We start from the raw sequence: 18349 nt of genomic DNA on the forward strand, positions 1-18349 counted from the left end.
CAAGAAATGGCGGAACGAAGTCCGCCGGGTCAGCTAGTGTATTTTATAAATTCCTTGAATAGGCACAGAAAATGAGAATTTTGTATGACAGTTTTTTTTTTTTTTTTTTATAAAGATAGTACCTATACCACTTGCTTTCGATTTCTAATCAACACCTAAAATAAAAACTTGAAAAAAATCAATCTCACGTCTTCGAAAACTTGAAAAACTATGAACCAATTGTCAAAAAAAAAATCAAATCCCCATTTTTGAAAATTGGATTTTTTAAAAATTCAAATTCGAATATTTTGAACTTGTATTTTAATTCCCATGTTCATAATTTTTTTATTTAATCCTTTTATTAAGACATAATTGGCAAAAATAATTTATCAAAATATTTTTTGTATAAAAAATAAATAAATTAAAATAAAAACAAACACATAAAAATCGTTCTTTAAAGGAAAAAAATATAACATCCTGTCCCAATATAAAGTAGGTATGAAAATCATGAGCGAGCAGTTTTTTGAAAAACAATTTTTTGAAAAAAAAGAAATTAATTTGGCATGCCAAATTCAAAAAAAAAATATTAAAAAAAATTTTTTTTTTCAAAAAAATAAATTGTTAATAAACAAATTTTTCTTTTACAAATTTTAAATTGTTAAAATTTTTTTTTGGAAAATCAATTTTTTGAATTTATTAAAACTTTTTTTTCAAAATATTAATAAATATTTCCTTTTTATTGGAATACAAAATTGCTTTTAAATAATATTTGAAAAGTTTTATATTAAAAAAAAATGAAAAATTATTTTTGAAGCAAAATATTAAATAGTTTACTTCGTTTGGAGATCAAAATCATTTGTTTTAACTTTAAACCAAATTTTATATTAATTTTTAAGCTTTTTATATTTTTAAATTTCTATACAAAAAAAAATTGTTTTATGAATTTTTAAAGATCTTTAATACTCCAAGCTACTTTTAACATAAGAGCAAGTAGGTACGTGCATTTTATTTTTTATTTTAAAATGGAAAAGACATGCCTGAAACAGCATTCACTGTTTTTTTGAGAAAAAAAAGCTCTCCTTTGCAGGTTACAAAGTAAACCTATTTTATTGACCCGCAGTATATCAGGTTTAATTAATAAGACTTTTATTGATTTTGTCAATGAAAAGGCTGTTTTTTTTTTTTTGCTGAGGTAAAAATTTGTTCAAAAAAATGAAGACTTGAAAAAAAAAAAGATTAATTTCAAAGTTCAAATTTCAAAATCATTTTATTTAGTCGCAATTGTCAAAGAATATAAAATTTCATTAAATTTCTTTTTTTGTTGTTCCTTGTTCTTACAGAGAATATGGAATTGATCTGTAACCTCCGATATAGTTATATGGATAGGGAGCTGCATAAACATGAGATCCATAATATGCCTGTGGTGAAACATACTCGGTAGCAGGCAAAAGCGAACCAGCAGCAGTGTAGGTCAGTACTGGACTAAGTGGGAGAATGGGTGTGGCAGCTGCAAAAGCCATGATGAGTGCGAAGATTAACTGTAAAACAACGAATTTGTTATTTTTTAATAAATATTTTTTAACGAATTTATCAGTCTTGAAAAAAAAAAAATAAAAAATTATTAAACTTACATATTTGAACATTTTTAAGTGTATTTTTTTGATTTGAAACGTCTTCGAGAAGCACAAGCAAACGATTGACATAGAAATAGACCAAGTGGGTAGCCTTTTATAGGCCCATGAATGGTTTCTTTGACGTACAGTAGAGATGCATAGAAAGGGCTATAGCCTCCACCTTTATTCCTAGTTCAAGGTAACACGTTTATAACATGTGTGTGTGTGTATAGTAGCCAAGTAACCAGTTCCTTGGACTTTGCCCTTGAAATTAATTCTCTTTTCCTTTGTTTAAACCTTTTCTTCAAGGGCTTAGGACATGTACCTTGAGGTGGTGGATATACATAGTTGGTAAGTTAGTTGGTTCGTTGGTTGTAAGGTGATGATGATGCACCTTGTTTGATCAGCATGTTCTGACCATGTGAGGAGTGCGTGCAGGAACGAAAGAAAAAAAAAACAGGATTTTCTACAAGAACCAGATGAGAAGATTGTATGCCATTACCATATGCGAGTGCAATTTTCTGTAATTGTTGGTTGTGTGTCATTCTCGTTTACGGTCTTTCAACTTGAAAAGTTTACCTAAAGAAAAGGTCAAGATAAGAAGAAAAATCGAGTAAAGCCATCAAATCGTTTGATTAGTAACATCCATGGCAAATGATTGGTGTAATTTTTAAATCAAATAAATGTTTGACTGTAAGGGGTTTCTTATGAAATAACAGATATCATTAGGTGAGGGTGAAATGAGTATTTTATTTTTTGTAATTTTCTTAGCATTTCGAGAATTTTAATTTGTTACCTATAGGTTGATAAAAAGTTGAACATTTCCAATACAAACTTGAGACATTGGTTCCATTGGTTTTGGAGTAGAATTTAATTTCAAAAATATTCAAAAAAAATGTTGGAAATAAATTCAAAAATATCTAGAGACAAAGCAAAAAACCAAAAAAAAATATTTTTTGTTTAATTTCCTGTTAAATAATTTTGTAAAAAAGCCTGAAAATTTGCTTAATTAAAAAAAAAGATATATCAGTCGTTCAAGAATAGAATTGCATGGTTCATTAACACGCAGAAAAAGAAAATAACATCCAAATAATACTAGTCTAAGTTAAAGTTAATTTCAAAGTTAAAAAAATGAATAAAGTATGCCGTTTTAGTGTGTATTACAAATAATAACTTACAAAAAATATTTTTGGATCGTTATTAAACAAACATTTTTTTTTAACTTAATTAATAATCAAAAAATAAGAAAGTTCTTGGCCGCTAGACGTTCACCTTAGATAAAAATTTAGCCATTTAACTTAACCAAGACGAATTTTCCAAAAAAATCATTATTGTGTTTTTTTTTTAAATATTTCTAAATTTTTGATTAAAAGTCAAGTTTTTGAAAATGGACAAATTAATTATTTTAAAACTTTGTTTTGATGTGTTGATTTATATTTCCTTCTTAATACCATTAGTACAGGAAAGATAGACTTTTTCGTGGAATGAAATACAGGACGGCTGATTTTTTCAAATCTGAAATATTTTTGAAAGTCATGTATAAGTCGAAAGTTATTGATCTGAAAACTATAAGCTAAGTGCAGGAAAGTTAGTAAAAAAACAAGCATTTTGTGGAACGAAATACAGGACGGCTGATTTTTTCAAATCTGAAAGAAGGGTATTAAAAAAAAACTTAAGTCCTGGTTTTCGGAACGCCAACCACCTGGCGAAATCCACCATTTTGAAAAACGTGAATTGGTCTATATCTACTACACTATTGGTTTGAGCGAATAAGTTACTTAACCAAAGTTGTAGGTACTATAAATATCTTTCCTTGTGCATTCACTGTTTTTCAGCGAGGACAACACATTTGAGGTTATGTTGTTTTATTTTTTTATTTTTTTCGTTTTTTTTTTTGTAATTTTTCTCAGTCTCTATGATAGAAATATAAAAGTTGGATGTTTGACTTAAAACAAAATATGTGTACCACAATATTGTAAGTCTTACCATTACCCACCTTAATGAAGCCCTCTCATATCATATTTTTCTTGTTTTTACATAACGTGCACGATTTAGACTTTTTTTCATACCTTATGAAAAAATATATTAGTGGGTATATTTTTTGAAAATATTGAGAAAGATTGCTCTTAAAGTTCCTTATCTTTGGTGTTAAAAGTTATATAATCTTTAAAAGTATACCAAATTAATAGAAATTTGATGATCTACAACTTTAATGATGCTTATGTTTCTATCATAGAGACTGAGAAAAAAAAACGAAAAAATAGAAAATAAAACAACATAACCTCAAAAGCGTTGTCCTTGCTGAAAAAGAGTGCATGCACAAGGAAAGATATTTATATTACCTACAACTTCGGTTAAGTAACTTATTCCGTCAAGCCAAAAGTGTAGTAGATATAGACCAATTCACGTTTTTAAAAATGGTGGATTTCGCCAGGTGGTTGGCGTTCCCAAAACCAGGACTTAAGTTTTTTTAATACCCTTCTTTCAGATTTGAAAAAATCAGCCGTCCTGTAGTTCGTTCCACAAAATGCTTGTTTTTTTACTAACTTTCCTGCACTTAGCTTATAGTTTTCAGATCAATAACTTTTGACTTATACATCGCATGACTTTCAAAAATATACCGAATTATTAGAAATTTGATGGTCAATAACTTTTACTGTTTAAAAAATTATGTAACTGATACCGGGAATGATAAAATCGTTAAAAAACCGAAATAAAATAAATTAAAATAACATAACCTCAAAACTATTGCCCGCTCAGAAAAATAATGTACTACAAAGAAAAAGATAATTAAATTTCCAATAACTTTGGTCTGATAACCATTTGTATAGGACCCATAGTTTTGGAGATATATGTAGAGTGATTCGCGTTTTCCAAAATGGAGGATTTCGCCAGGGGGTGGCGTCCCGAAAACCAGGACTTAAGCTTTTCTAATATCCCTCTTTCAGATTTGAAAAATTTCGTTCCACAAAATGCTTGTTTTTTTACTAACTTTCCTGTACTACATGTCAATTTTTTTGTTTGAAAAACTTTTGTAAATTTTTATAAATAAAAAATTAGTTTTTTTGCAGAAAAGTAGAACATAAAGATGGTTTTTTTTTTTTAATTTAAAAAAATTATATTGTGTTTTAATTTTTTTCTAAACTTCTTATAATTTTTAATCAACAATATTCTTCAAGTAACTTTTAATAAACTTTAATATTCAAGTAATTTTTATTACAAGATATATTATTAAAAAATATATAAAAAAATTAATTTAGGTATTCATATAAATTTTCGAGACCTTTTAGAACAATTAAGTTTCGCTGTTTTTTACAAATTTTTGGACATCAAAAGGTAAATTAGTCCCATAGTGCAACATCCTGATCCTAGTCTTCGTTTGTTCATGTTCACTTTAGTTTCTTTCCACCATTTGCAGATTTTTGATTTTTGCATGACACCTTCAACAATTTAAATTGATTTGTGTAAAAGATAAGAAGAATAAAGCATATTAATTTCCCTACTCTTGTCCCATAGTTATTTCCTTCATTTTCTTCCCAATGCATTTATATGTAATTATGTATGTATCTTCAATTTAAAGTTCAACATAAATTTTTACTTGCTCTATAGGGAAAGTATTGGTGTCGAGTCGAAAACAAAATTGAGGCAGACATTATATTCAAAGCAATTGCAATAAAACTGCATTTTTATTTTTTTCCAAAAAAGTCAAATACAAACATTTTTTAACATATTTTTCTAGGCAATCATTTAGCCATTTAATTGAATATTTATCTCTTTCAAAATTGAATTTTAATTCTACAAGAGGAGCAGTTGGCTTGACATTCACAATATTTTGATAGAAATCGACTATTTTATTGAATTCATCAACTGTTTTGCCTATGTCATTCCCAGATGAATTATGTTTGAAGAGAATAAATTTTTCTTAAAATGTGCAATGTAGAAATTCAGAATTAATTAAATATTGTCAACTGAAAATAGTTTATATTTAAAGTTTAAGGATTCTATTCTTCTGTGTTCTGTGTTCTCGTTTTTTTTTTTTTTTCTTTGTCCTGGAACTGATTGATACCTAACCTAGAAAAGAAACTAATAACGAAATCGAAATTTATTCCAAACTGCAGTACTTAAGCCATATACACAATGCAGCAAGATATAGGATTCCAAAAAGTAGAACAACACTCCTTTTTCAGCCCTGTTATTTGACTCACACATCCGATTCTGCTTAAAAAATAAATAATTTTCCTAGCTGGAAATCAGGGGCGGATCCAGGATTTTTTTCATTTTCTTGTTACAGTAAAAGCCACTTAAGTGCTTACCTACTTACCTCCTGATTAGCCGATAGAAAAAGAAATAATACAAAAACCATAAAATGCATGTACAATCCTGTGCTATATTAAAGTTAGTACCGAATCTATTCTTTATTTTATTTTTTGACCTAAGTTGTTTCATTAAATAGTTTTTGAGAAATTGAGTTTTAAAGATGAAATTTAGAAAAAAAAAAATGTTTACGTTTTTTAATTGATTTTGTATACAATTTTGCAATATCATGGACATATTTATACCATTATAAGTAGTTTTTAGTCAAATACTAAAATCTTCATTCTAATAAATATTAAAGTTCTAAAAGAATAACAAAAAAAAAAAAAAAACTGAAACATACTTTTTCCTCGGGAAACCTTTTTGCATTACATTTTTTTTATATCTCAAGAATATTGTGTTCACATTGTAGGTCTATTGAAGCCAAATTGACCAAGTTATGGGTATTTTAATACTTCGCTTACGAACGTTTTAGTCCAGAGTTCATAACTTCAAATCGTTCTTCCCACAACTAATGCTTTCAAAGCCGGTGCCCCTCATAACTTCAAAACTAATGCACGGATTCTTTTGAAATTTGGAACACTATTTTTTTTTTACATATTTTTAAAGGTATCCCTGGAGAAATTTTCTCAATAACATAATATTTATAAAAATCTATAAGTAAGGGTCGCTTTTGAATAGTTTTTTTTGCAAGGGGTCTTTATTTTCGGGGTGCAATTTTGGGCAAACTTCTGAAATTTAAGTTTGTTCTACATATCCAGCAGTTCAATAATATATACCTAAGCAATGTTGTGGAGTGTTACGCTATTTTAAAAACACTAATGTTAAAAAAAAACAAAGAAAAAAGTGCAGATTTTATGTGTGGACTTCAACCCCTCCGTATGAAAAATAGATTTGCGTATACATTTAATTTTTTTTTAGAATACCATTCATACCTTGATTGTCGATGTCCGTCCATATCAAAATTTTTCACCAAAATCACTTTGAAGTAAAAAAAAAAAAAACACTTAGAAAATTCACTTTTTTTTAAATCGAAAAAACATTCGTGTTTACCCATCAACAATAATAGTCGTTTATTTATTTGAGAGGTGGAGCTTTTCAGGGGAAAGGGATGCAACAAACAATAAAATTCGCATTTTAGGCCAGAAATAGACAAGAGTTTCACTCAAGTTCTTTCTGTTATTATTCATATATTTTAACAACTCTTATAATTAGATTTGCTTTAAGTATGAACCAGTTCTGGGGAGGGGAGGGGGGGGGGGGCACGTGCCCCTGGATCCGATGAAACTAGGTACTACGTTTTTCCAATTTTTCTGACATTTTATCCCTGAACCCTAATTGCAATTCTATGCAATTTTTAAGATCATATTTAGTTTTTATTGGAATGTGTCAAAGAACTGTCAAAGAAATTTTATACACTTTGTTCAAATTCACAATTCTCGTTTCAATTTATTAATAAATCAATTTAGAAACATGATCATTCTCAATCTCCCATCTGCCTTCAGTTTTGTCCATATAGAAAACAGCAGATGGATTAAAATGGCATACTTACGTAACACAATTTTCTAGAACATTCTCTATGAGTGCAGTGTACGAGTACGAAGTTAGCTTAAACTTCTTCCAAAAAAATATCCCAAAAAAATCGTCATCAAAATTCCAAAAGTTCATTTTCAGTTAATTGACCTTCTGTAACAAAATTTAATGAACTTTGCCCAACTAAATGAACTATCCAAGCGGTAAAATATTATTTTTTTTGTATATGTATCTGAACCACATATGACACATTAGTTGAAATATTATATTACCATCGTTCATTCGCAGTCATGAACCTTGATGTCGGCCAAATTATCACAGACTAACGAAAAGTACATTGTCGTTTATAAACAGAACACACTCTCTCCTTTAGAAAGTAAAAAACAAACAAAAGGATCTATTTGTTTTGTCCAGGTGGTTAGTCAATTGATTTGTCTGCTGTTGACCCATGGTGATATGAAGAATTTTCAAGGCCTGAAAAGGCAAATGATCCCAAAAAGCTTTTTAACTAGCACCATATCGCACCTTTGCTCTGCATGAGACTAAAAGAGTCACATTTTCTTCATACTTTTTGTTTTGTGTGTGAGAAAAATCAAACAACCAACGTAACACCTACTCTCTACCCTTATTCTTCCGGTGTGACTTACTTCCAACTTTTTGATATATGGAGGATTCGCTATATTATAACTAAGTTCTAACGACATACGACCAATAGCGACGACAGGTAAGGCCAGGGATTTTATTTTAAGAACAAGTTGGATGTGAATGTAGAGGGACACGCTGTTCTGTACCACGTACGTCATTCAGTGCAAAATTGGAAAAAGTGGAAAAATTTCTTTGAAGTCATATGAATGCAGTTTCTCACCCAGCCGAGGTGCGTGTACTGATTTATGATCCAGGCAAACAGCATCACCGTTTGGGTTTAGGACAAAACGTGACTAGTGCAGTCACATGTTCGGTATCGACGCTATATGAACTTTGATGTTGCACCACTATTGATATGATGGTGCAAAGGAGAATGACCAGCCATCAGCCAGCCAGAGTCAATCCAAAGAAGTGTTAAACTTAACAGGACTGCTGCAAGTGGGTGTGAGAGAGCTTGCTTTAAATTATTTAATTTTTGTGTTACAAAGACTCAATTTCAAAAGGTAGTACCTATAAAAGACTTTCACAAAAGATTAAGGAATTTTACGTCATATGTGCCAGAGTGTATGAGAGACGTGTCTTGAGAATAATTGTGACTAAAGTTGACAGCACGACTCACACTTGAGGTAGGTATGTATATGAAAAGGAAAGAAATCCTTGAAAGATGTTTTTGTTTTTTTTGTTGGTCAAGTTCAGGTTCAATGCGGGATTTTATTATTCATATTTGGTTGTTATGTTGACGTTCAATATTGTGGAAGGACACATGTTTGATATTGAAATAAGAGGTCGTCAGCCTTTGATGTTTTGGTTAAGTGAAATATGTGTACATATCGGAGGCTGGGCCTTATAATTCGTGATGAGAATTTCGAAGAAATTTGGCTCAGTCCGCAGATTAATATAGAAAAAAAAAAAAACTCGTCGAAAACAACATACGAAATGGTAATTCTCAGAAAAGGTGAGCTTAAGACCAACACCATCACTTTATCTATAAAATAGCTGTAGTATTTTTAGTGATATGTTGTTGTCTCAACACTCTTTAAGGTGTTTTGGGACAATTCAAGCAATTTTTAGGTCCATGGTGTTGCCTTAATTTTATCCATCCTAGAAGCAAAAAATGTTATAACAATACCTATGATTTTTATATCAAAATTGGATCGCTGTTATTTTCAATTTTGTTTTTGGTGTACCCATTAGATAGGAATTTTAACTATTTGAAAGTTGCAAAACTGATCAAAGAAAGTCCTCAAGAATATGCATTAATCGTTATTTTATTTGCACGTTTTTCAAAAAACAAAAAAAGTTACACATACACCACAGTGACCATCTACGCTAAAGCAGAGAAAATAAAAAAATAAATATATGTACATACATACATATTAGACCAGTGCCAATCCGGTTTTCAGAGGGCAAAAGTTGAAAAAATTATTAGCAGCATATGGGTGGTTGGAAAATTTAGGATAAATGGTGTATGAAAGGGGAAAAATAAATTGCCCACAAACAAATTGGGGGTGGGTGTCAAAAATCGTGGTATCTTACGATTTCTATCAAAAGTAGACCTCCTATCGAAAAAAGTTAAAAGCAAAAGTTGTAGATCGTAAAAGTGTCTACAACTTTTACTTTAATCATTTTTTTATATTATAACCTCAAAATATTGAGAAAAATGGAAAAATACGATTTTATTATTTTTTATTTTTATATTTTTCAAAAATGATTGAATTTTAGCAAAACTTGGTCAAAAACTACTTTGTTATATTTTCTATGTATTTAAAATTTTTTTTGAGCAATAATTTTTGGATTTTTGACGAATTTAATTTGAAAAAATAGCCTTTCTTTTAAACAAAAAAGTTACGGAAAAAATTTTTGATTTTTGAAAAGTTTGGAATGCAATTATTTATTTTAAAACCTATTATTTAAGATTGTGTGGAAAAACTATACTTTTGTTTTATAAAATGTCGAACAAAATTGAAAAAAACAAAAAAATGATTTTTAAGATCGATTTTTCCGTAAATGACAGTAATATTGTCGGGAAATAGTTTTCCATAGTAATTAAATTATACTTTTCTAATGGCCTTTAACCTTCTCAATTTGAATCTAGCATTAGAATAGCTTTAACGTGAAAAGTTTTTGAGATATTGAATTTTGGACGTCCAAAACACTATTTTTGTGATGTTTTGCATGGTAATATCTCAAAAACGTGATGCGATAGAATTTTTTTGACTTCGGAACAGCGCACAAAAAACCATTAAAAAAATATATTTAGATTTCTATAAAAAAAAACTTTTTGACTAGTGAAATTGCACAAGGCATTCGATTTTTTCTGCCCTGTTCGATCACATCACGTTTTTGAGATATTACCATGCAAAAAAAAATGGACTGGAGCGAAATTTAATTTTCTGGAAATTCAAAATATACCCCCCGCAAAAGTTGCATATAGTCCTTAAACTAATTTAATGATTTTTAAATTTTTTTTTCATACCGCTATTATTATTTGTTTTTGTATTTTTTCTGTGTAGAGTTGATACTAAATTAAAAAACTAAATTAAAAAATAAATAAAAACAAAGTTTAAAACTAAAAAAAAAAAAATTGAATGTAATTTCTTCTGTAATCCCTGAAATATCGTTTGTTTTCCAAGCTTATTTTTTAAAGTTTCATTGGCAATGAGGAATAACCAATAGAAGCTTTTTAAGAAGAATAATTATATACATTTTACAAGCCCATTTTGTTTTTTGTTTCTTTTTCAATTTTCAGTGCGGATGCGAGACCCCTTAGCGGTCATTTCAAAAATTAAAAAAAAAAAAATTTAATACTTTTTTGGGCCCAATGCAACTTTTGCGGGGATATTTTTTTTTTCCTCCATACAATGTCGCTCTGGTAAAATAACATAAGTAATTGACAGAAAATTGTAAAAAATTGTGGCACCATGTTTTGAGATTCACACAATTGCTTTATAACTTTTTTACTTAAAAAAATTACAAAGATAACTTTTTTTTTTTCTAAAAAATCATCTAAAACATTCATTTTTCTTAAAAGATTTTTAAAAATTTGTACCTTAAGATAAAATGTCTGCCACTCAGCCATAGACTATATTATTAATACGTTGGTAGTTGGTACTCATGCAACTGGCTTATAACAATTGGCTTCCTCCCTTCTACATATATTAAAAAAAAAAAAGCAACACAAAACTGAATCCTCTATCATTCAAATAAAAGAAAATACATATTTTCATACCTACTTAGATATTGATATGATACCTAATCGAACCTCTAGTGGGTATCATTATATTAGGTAATGATTGTCATCCGAACGTAAAAATTTCTATGAATTTCGTTCCACGCGCGCTATGCCATTTATTTATTTTTTTTTTTTTCAAAGTACCTATCATCCTACCTACTTTCATTTGTTTTAATATTCATTGAATCCACTTTGGAATTCTCACAAGTTGTATAAGGTACCTATTGAAAAGAAATAATATTTTTACTATATTGTATGAATAATATATTCCACGAGCTACTTCTAACTAACACACATACACCTACACTAATACAACTGTGGGTCCTTCTAAAATCTAACAGGTGTATTTGAAATAAGATATTATTGCCCGCCAGGGAACGGTACAAAAAAAAAAATCAATAATATTTCACTCACCATCAATTTGCAATCAATGAAGAATTTTTTTTTGAAAGTCTTCCTTATAAGCTCAAGAATATGTGTACTTACTCAAACCTTAACCAAAAAAAACAGAAGTTGTAAATATTTCCTTAAAAAATCAAAAAAAAAAAAATTCTAATAGGTACAACTCTCCCCAACTCAAACCCATAAAATCACTTCAAGAAAAAATTACATAAATCAATTTTGAAAAGTGCTTCCTTGTGTTTATCATTGTCGTCGATAATACATTTACTTTAAATCACGTCCACGTGTCTTAGAATATAGGGATTCTCTTGGAAAATTGTCCTTTTCCCAATAAAGTGTAGTGTAGTAACCTACATCAAAAATAGCAATAGCACTTTTTTAATATAAGCGTGTGTAAGGACGGTAGGTAAAATAAATATGTACTGTACGTGTACATGTATGACACAGTGATGAGGATGACATTTTGAAGGTATGAAAGAGTCCTTGAGGATTGCATCAGATATTTTAATGTAGATATAAATTTTAATATATATAACGTAATAAAAAATTGCCTTAAAAATATCCCGAAAAAAATAAACAAAAAAAAAAAAGAAAACAACCCTTGGGGAAATTTATTTAATTATGACTTTATTTACCAAATCAAGTAGAAAAAAAAAGCTACAATTACCAAACAAAATACGCCTACGGTTCTCAACACGCTCCCAAATATATATATATACAAAGTGTCCTGTCTGGCCTAAGGATATTTTTCTTATTTGACTCTTTCTTTTTTGTTCGAAAAGTGTTTTGTTTATCATCATTTTCTGATAGAGAGATGAGTTGATGGAATTCAATGATATGGTGTGGGCAAAAGGATGTGAAATCACGATGAAAAGACGAGAGAGGAATTTCTTCTCGCCCCCAAAAAATGATAAAAATTTCTGATAAATTCGTCCTTATACATATTTGGATTTTATTTTTATACCCATCAATATTTGAAGAAATGGCATCGCATGAATGAATGGAAATTTTTTGACGTAAAACTAAAATATCGATGTTGGGAGGAAAAAATTTAAAAATAAATTTCAGAAACATCCGTTTTTGCGTTCTTCAGTTCATATTTTTTTGTTTGCTTTTGCCTTTTGATATTGCCAAGGATTCACAATTTCAACCTATGTATTTGCCACCAAAAGATGAAAAATTTGTGACAATTTATAATTTAAAGGACTTAATCGTTTGTTTACTTGGTTTATTTGTTTTTCTAATTTCTATAAGCTAAAAGATATGATGATAGATTGTATACCAGTCAGTGGAGGAGTTTTGTCTACAAAAGATGTTGAATAAATAAAAAAAGGAAAAAAAAAATATAAATAAATAAATAAAATCAAATAATGAAGAATATCATTTTGTTGTTAGGTATATTCTAGACATCAAGGATATTCAAATTAAATTCAATTAACCCAGTTGGATAGTCAAATATCATCACATCGGGGGTTGTTATTTTATTTTATTACATTTTTATTTTTCAAAAAAAATGGGAAATGAGAAATTTTCTTTACATTATGCAATTACAACAAAATACCTATACTAAGTTCATACATATGTATGTATTGTATTGAAAAAAAAAGTTTTTTAAGTGATTAGGAAATTGGTCAGCTTATATATTCTACTTAAAGTTCTGTATCTAATATGCAACATTTGCGTAATATTTTGATTTCCTTCTTGATTTTTAAGTAGTTAATCTGCAGCTGTGATTGCTTTCTGCAGCATATGGTTAAACTCGTACAGTTAAAAGAAGTTGTGTTAGATGATAAAAAGAATAAAATGGGTGTATTCAAGGTGACAGAAGCTGCTTTGACATAGGTTATATCTGTGGGTTCCGACCAGGGGCCCTATTGCACCAACCACTTTGCACTTTGCATTTTGCAACTTTGTACTATAACTTTGCAAATTCTGTTGCACCAAACTCCAATTTGCAAAGAGGAAATTATTTTTTTGAAAAGTAAAACAAATATTCCTTCTTTGCAAATTTTGTTGCACCAACCGCAATTTTGCAAAGTACAAAGTACTTTTCTGAAAAGTGCAAAGTTTTGCCAATTTGCAAAGAATTCTTTGATTTAGTTGCACCAAACAAAAAAACTTTGCACTTTCCATTTCAAATTCTGCAAAGTTTTGCATTAATATGCAAAGACAAAATTTCATTTGCGAACGGCCATTTCTCGTGTAAAGTTCGGGTATATTAAATGATAATTTAAAATGAATCGCTTTGAACGACTTTTTGAAGATGAAGAGTATAGTAATAGTAACGTGAATGATGTAAAATTAAGAATACATTTTTAAATAAGGAATAATTAACTATTGGGAATATTTAACTTAAGTTAGTATGTGAAAACAATTTGAAGTGGCATTGTTAGAATTTGTTGTGTTCTTTTTACAAATCATTTAGGAATTTATTATTAGATAATTTTAAACTGTCAAACGACCATTTTTTGTTAGAATAATGCTAATTCCATTATTATAACCGAAAATCATGTTTTTGATTCAAAATTTTCTCGCATTATAATAATTATTAAAGATGGCGTCCTTTTTTTTTTAATACAAAACGATTGCAATCTAAAATTAAAACCCTGATATTATGTATGTTGATATTAAAAACTCTTATATTTACTTCTTTAATCAAATTACCTATAATATCATCTAACTGAAAAAAATTTCCTTTTTTATTTAAGATGATTTCCTGGACCTGTACAATGCACGGCGTAAACTAGAGGCGTCAACTTTGAAAGGCTCCAGAGCCGCCATTTTGTTATTTTTTCATTTCAAAAAAAAATTTTTCAATACTTAATAATGTCAGTAATATCTTGTCTTTTTCCAAATTTAAATAAGTGCTTTCAGTTTTTCATAAAAAAATATTGAAAAGGGTGTCGTCCAGAGGGATTTCCCCCCTTAACAACGATGTCTTTCGAAATTTTGTAGTATACCAAATGATTTGTTATTTTTTGGTCATACCTACATTTGTAATTCAAAATTTTATTCAACTTTTAGGTTCATGTTGTGGCCAATAAGTTAAGGAGTAATTTGCTTCAAATTTCAAGTCGATAGCTTCATTAGTTTTTGAGTTACATTGCACGCCGCGGAAAAAAACTAGTTTCGAAAAAAATGCGTTTAAAGTTTTCGTTTTCGTACTATGGTAGGTTCGGAGCGCATTGGTTTCGGGACTATCTAGGCACTTTTGAGGCTTCATTTAAGGCTAAGACCACTGAAAATAGTTTCTTCGGTTGATAAATAAATTTATTACGCAAAAAAAAAATAATGCAAAAATAAAAAATTCCAGAGGAATTTCCCCCCTTAAATTTAAAACACAAGTTCTCAACTATTTCAACAACGAAAAGAAGTTGAAACTATTTACATTGTTTTACTTTGCAACTTTTCAAATTATGCAAAGTTCCATTTTTAGTTAGTGCAACGCCCGCACTTTTTACTTTGTCAAAAAAACATCAAAAATTGCAAAGTGCAAAGGGGGGAACTTTTAATTTTTGGTGCAACACTTTGCACTTTTACTTTGCAGAAATGTATTGTTTTGCAAAGTTGCAAAATGCAAAGTGCAAAGTGTTTGGTGCAATAGGCTGTACTTCAAATGTTGAGTTTAACGAATCTGTCTGTCTCTCTGTCTTCGTAGTTAAGGGTTTTATTTTAATTGTAAGTACCAAAATTAAAGGTAGTTACTTGCTATTTATGACAAAAATGGAAGAAGTCGTTTTGTTCAAAAACTGGCTAAACGATTTTGATTGCCAAATGTAATTTGGCAAACTAGGTACTTTTGATATATATAAAAATATTTTTTTGGGCCGTTATTAACGGTATACATGTCATAGAATTGTATTCTTGATGTCTAATACGAGATACGATCGATTTCACTGAAAATTTCTGTACAAAAACGTTTCAGTATTTCTAATGCTGAAATTAGGAAAAAATTTAAAAAAATTATTTTTCGATTTAAAAAAGAAAATTCAAATTTTTTTTATGATTAATCAATTTTTTGAAAACTGATGAACGAATTTTTATAGAAACTTTGTTTGATTTTTTTTTTGATGGCATGCCAAAAATTTAAAAAAAATTTTTGTTTATAAGAAATAGTTAAATTTTTTTTTCTAAAATTTTTTTGAAAAAAAAAATTAAATCTAATATTTCGTTTGAAGATCAAAACTTTTTAAAATTTAATTTTATATTATTCTTTTAGTTTTTTACTTTTTAAATTTCTTAAAAAAAATCTTTTATTAATTTTTAAAAAGTCTTAACTTTTAACATAAGACCAAGTACGAATAGTCGTGCATTTTATTTTTTTAGGATGCATCAAAAGGTTATACAAATATGAAAGAAAAAATAATTAATTATTCAATGTCTTCAATTGTTGCTTCCAATCATGTCATCTTTTTTTACTGTGTTAAAACCGGTTGATTTACCCTTGAATGATTGATTCTCAAGAAAATATAAACATGCACGTGCCAAGTTAAGAAGAAAGAAAAAGAATAAAAATCAAAACAACAAACACAATTAATCCAACCTCAAACCCCCCTCACAAATCACATAGGCGAAAGTAACACAAAGAAAATATTATTGAAGATTCATTTTTTTTTTTTATTAAAATCTATAAAGTCTTTATTGCTGTCAATCGAGCCATGCTTCTGCATTAATTATATTTTTGTTGTTGTTGTTGTTATTGCTTGATTGCATTTTTTGTTTTTCGCATTTTTAATGTGCGGTTTTGTCCACACGCAGCTTCTTACAGCAATAATCCCGAATTGATGGCCAGTGGAGAAGCAACAATGCGTGTGCCCAAGATTGGTGCTCGAATGATTGGACTTGACAGGGTCAAAGTTGGTGCTGCCAAAGAAATGGCTGGGGCTAAGATGCTGCCAGCTGGTGCTGGAGCAGGAGCTGGAGCAGCCAAAGTCATGGCAATGGCAATGCAAAAGAAAACCAACTGAAAACGAGGACAAAAATCGAATTTAATTTGATGTAAAAATTATTATTTTTGTTATCCTTATGGGGAAACTTACGTATTTGAACATCCTGTTTTGTTAGAAGTTTTTTTTTTTTTTTGTTCTTTAGAGTAAGAAGGTTTGAAATGATTTGATAACTTAAAACATTTGTGTGAGACATTTATATATGATTTGAGTTGTTTAGAACTTTGAAAGATGATCTGACAATGTTGGGGCTGTGCGTTTTATGGCCTTGACGTTAGGTTTAGAATAACATTTTGCTACTGCTTTAAGCTCCAGTTGCTATGCATAAGTTCTTAATGACTAAGCATAGCAACAGGGTTGAGTGATTATTGAATTGTCAAAGAAGATGAGTTTTTATTCAAGCTCAAGTGGTTTCAATAAATCGGGTGATAAAAAAAAAAAATATTATAAAATCAATAATTGTTAATGTATGTTTGGATGCAAATAACTCAGGAACCAGAACTTTTGGTTTTTGGTTGTGAATAGAGTTTAAAGAGACCTTTCTTATGATGTCTCACTCGATGAATTTGGAGGACATTTTTTAAAATGCATTTTTATTCGGTAAGGGTTTTTTTCGAAAATCTGAAAAAAATAAACCGTACGTAATTTTCTTTCCGCAATGCATAGGATTTTCACTGTTAACTCATATCTATAAGACAAAACTTGTTTCAAAACCTTAGTCCGAAGATATCTGCGTCCGAATCTAAGAAAAAATATGTTTCGATTCAAATATCTCAGCAACCAAACCTCCGAGTAACTTTTGTTTTTCAGTTATGAATAGACCTTAAAGAGACCTATCTTTTGATGTCTCACTCGATGAATTTGGAGGAAATTTTTTAAAATGTATTTTTTTTCGGCAAGAGGTAGGGGAGAGTGGGGCCAAATGTAACACTTTTTTCTAAAATCGATGGTTCTCCTACAAATTTGAAAGTGGGTCAACCAGACCTTTTTTAAATTAAAGACCCATGTTTTAGCTCCAAGATCCATCATAAAAATTTAGCAAAACATAACGGTAATGTTGAAAAATAAAGCTTCCAAAAAAAAAATCGTGTTGTTTCAACTTACCCCACATACGGGGCAAAGTGTAACACATACCGGGGTAGGTTGTACCAAGAACTAAAAATAAGAGAAAAATAACTTTATTTGTTTATATTTATTTATTTTTAATTAATAACAATAAAAACAAACCTCAGTCATGAAATTTTGGTGCAAATTTGTAAAAAGTGGAGCAAATCCAAGATTTCCAGAGAAAATTTGACAGTAGTCTTAAATAAAAGTTATTCGAATTCATAAATTGTTTTATAAGCTCTATGAATTCAAGTGGTGGTTCAAAAATGTGTTTCCAATTTCAAAATAAATACAAATTCAATTACAAGCATTCATATTCAGGGTTGTTAATTATATTAGGTAAACAATTTTTCAGTATAGGTAGGTTTTTACATGGTACGACTTGCCCCGGAAAAATGTTACAACTAGCCCCAGCATGAAATTTGGCACATAAAATCAATTAAAAAAAAAAGCGAAACTGATATAGACATAACATAAACACGCAATTTGATCCAAAACACAGTTGCATATAACAAAAAAACACTTAGCACTCTATCTTTTTCGGGTAAAGAGGTAGACCAAAAATAAAATTAAAAAAA

The sequence above is a fragment of the Episyrphus balteatus genome, chromosome 2 (assembly GCF_945859705.1).
Source record: "Episyrphus balteatus chromosome 2, idEpiBalt1.1, whole genome shotgun sequence".
Lineage (NCBI taxonomy): Eukaryota > Metazoa > Arthropoda > Insecta > Diptera > Syrphidae > Episyrphus > Episyrphus balteatus.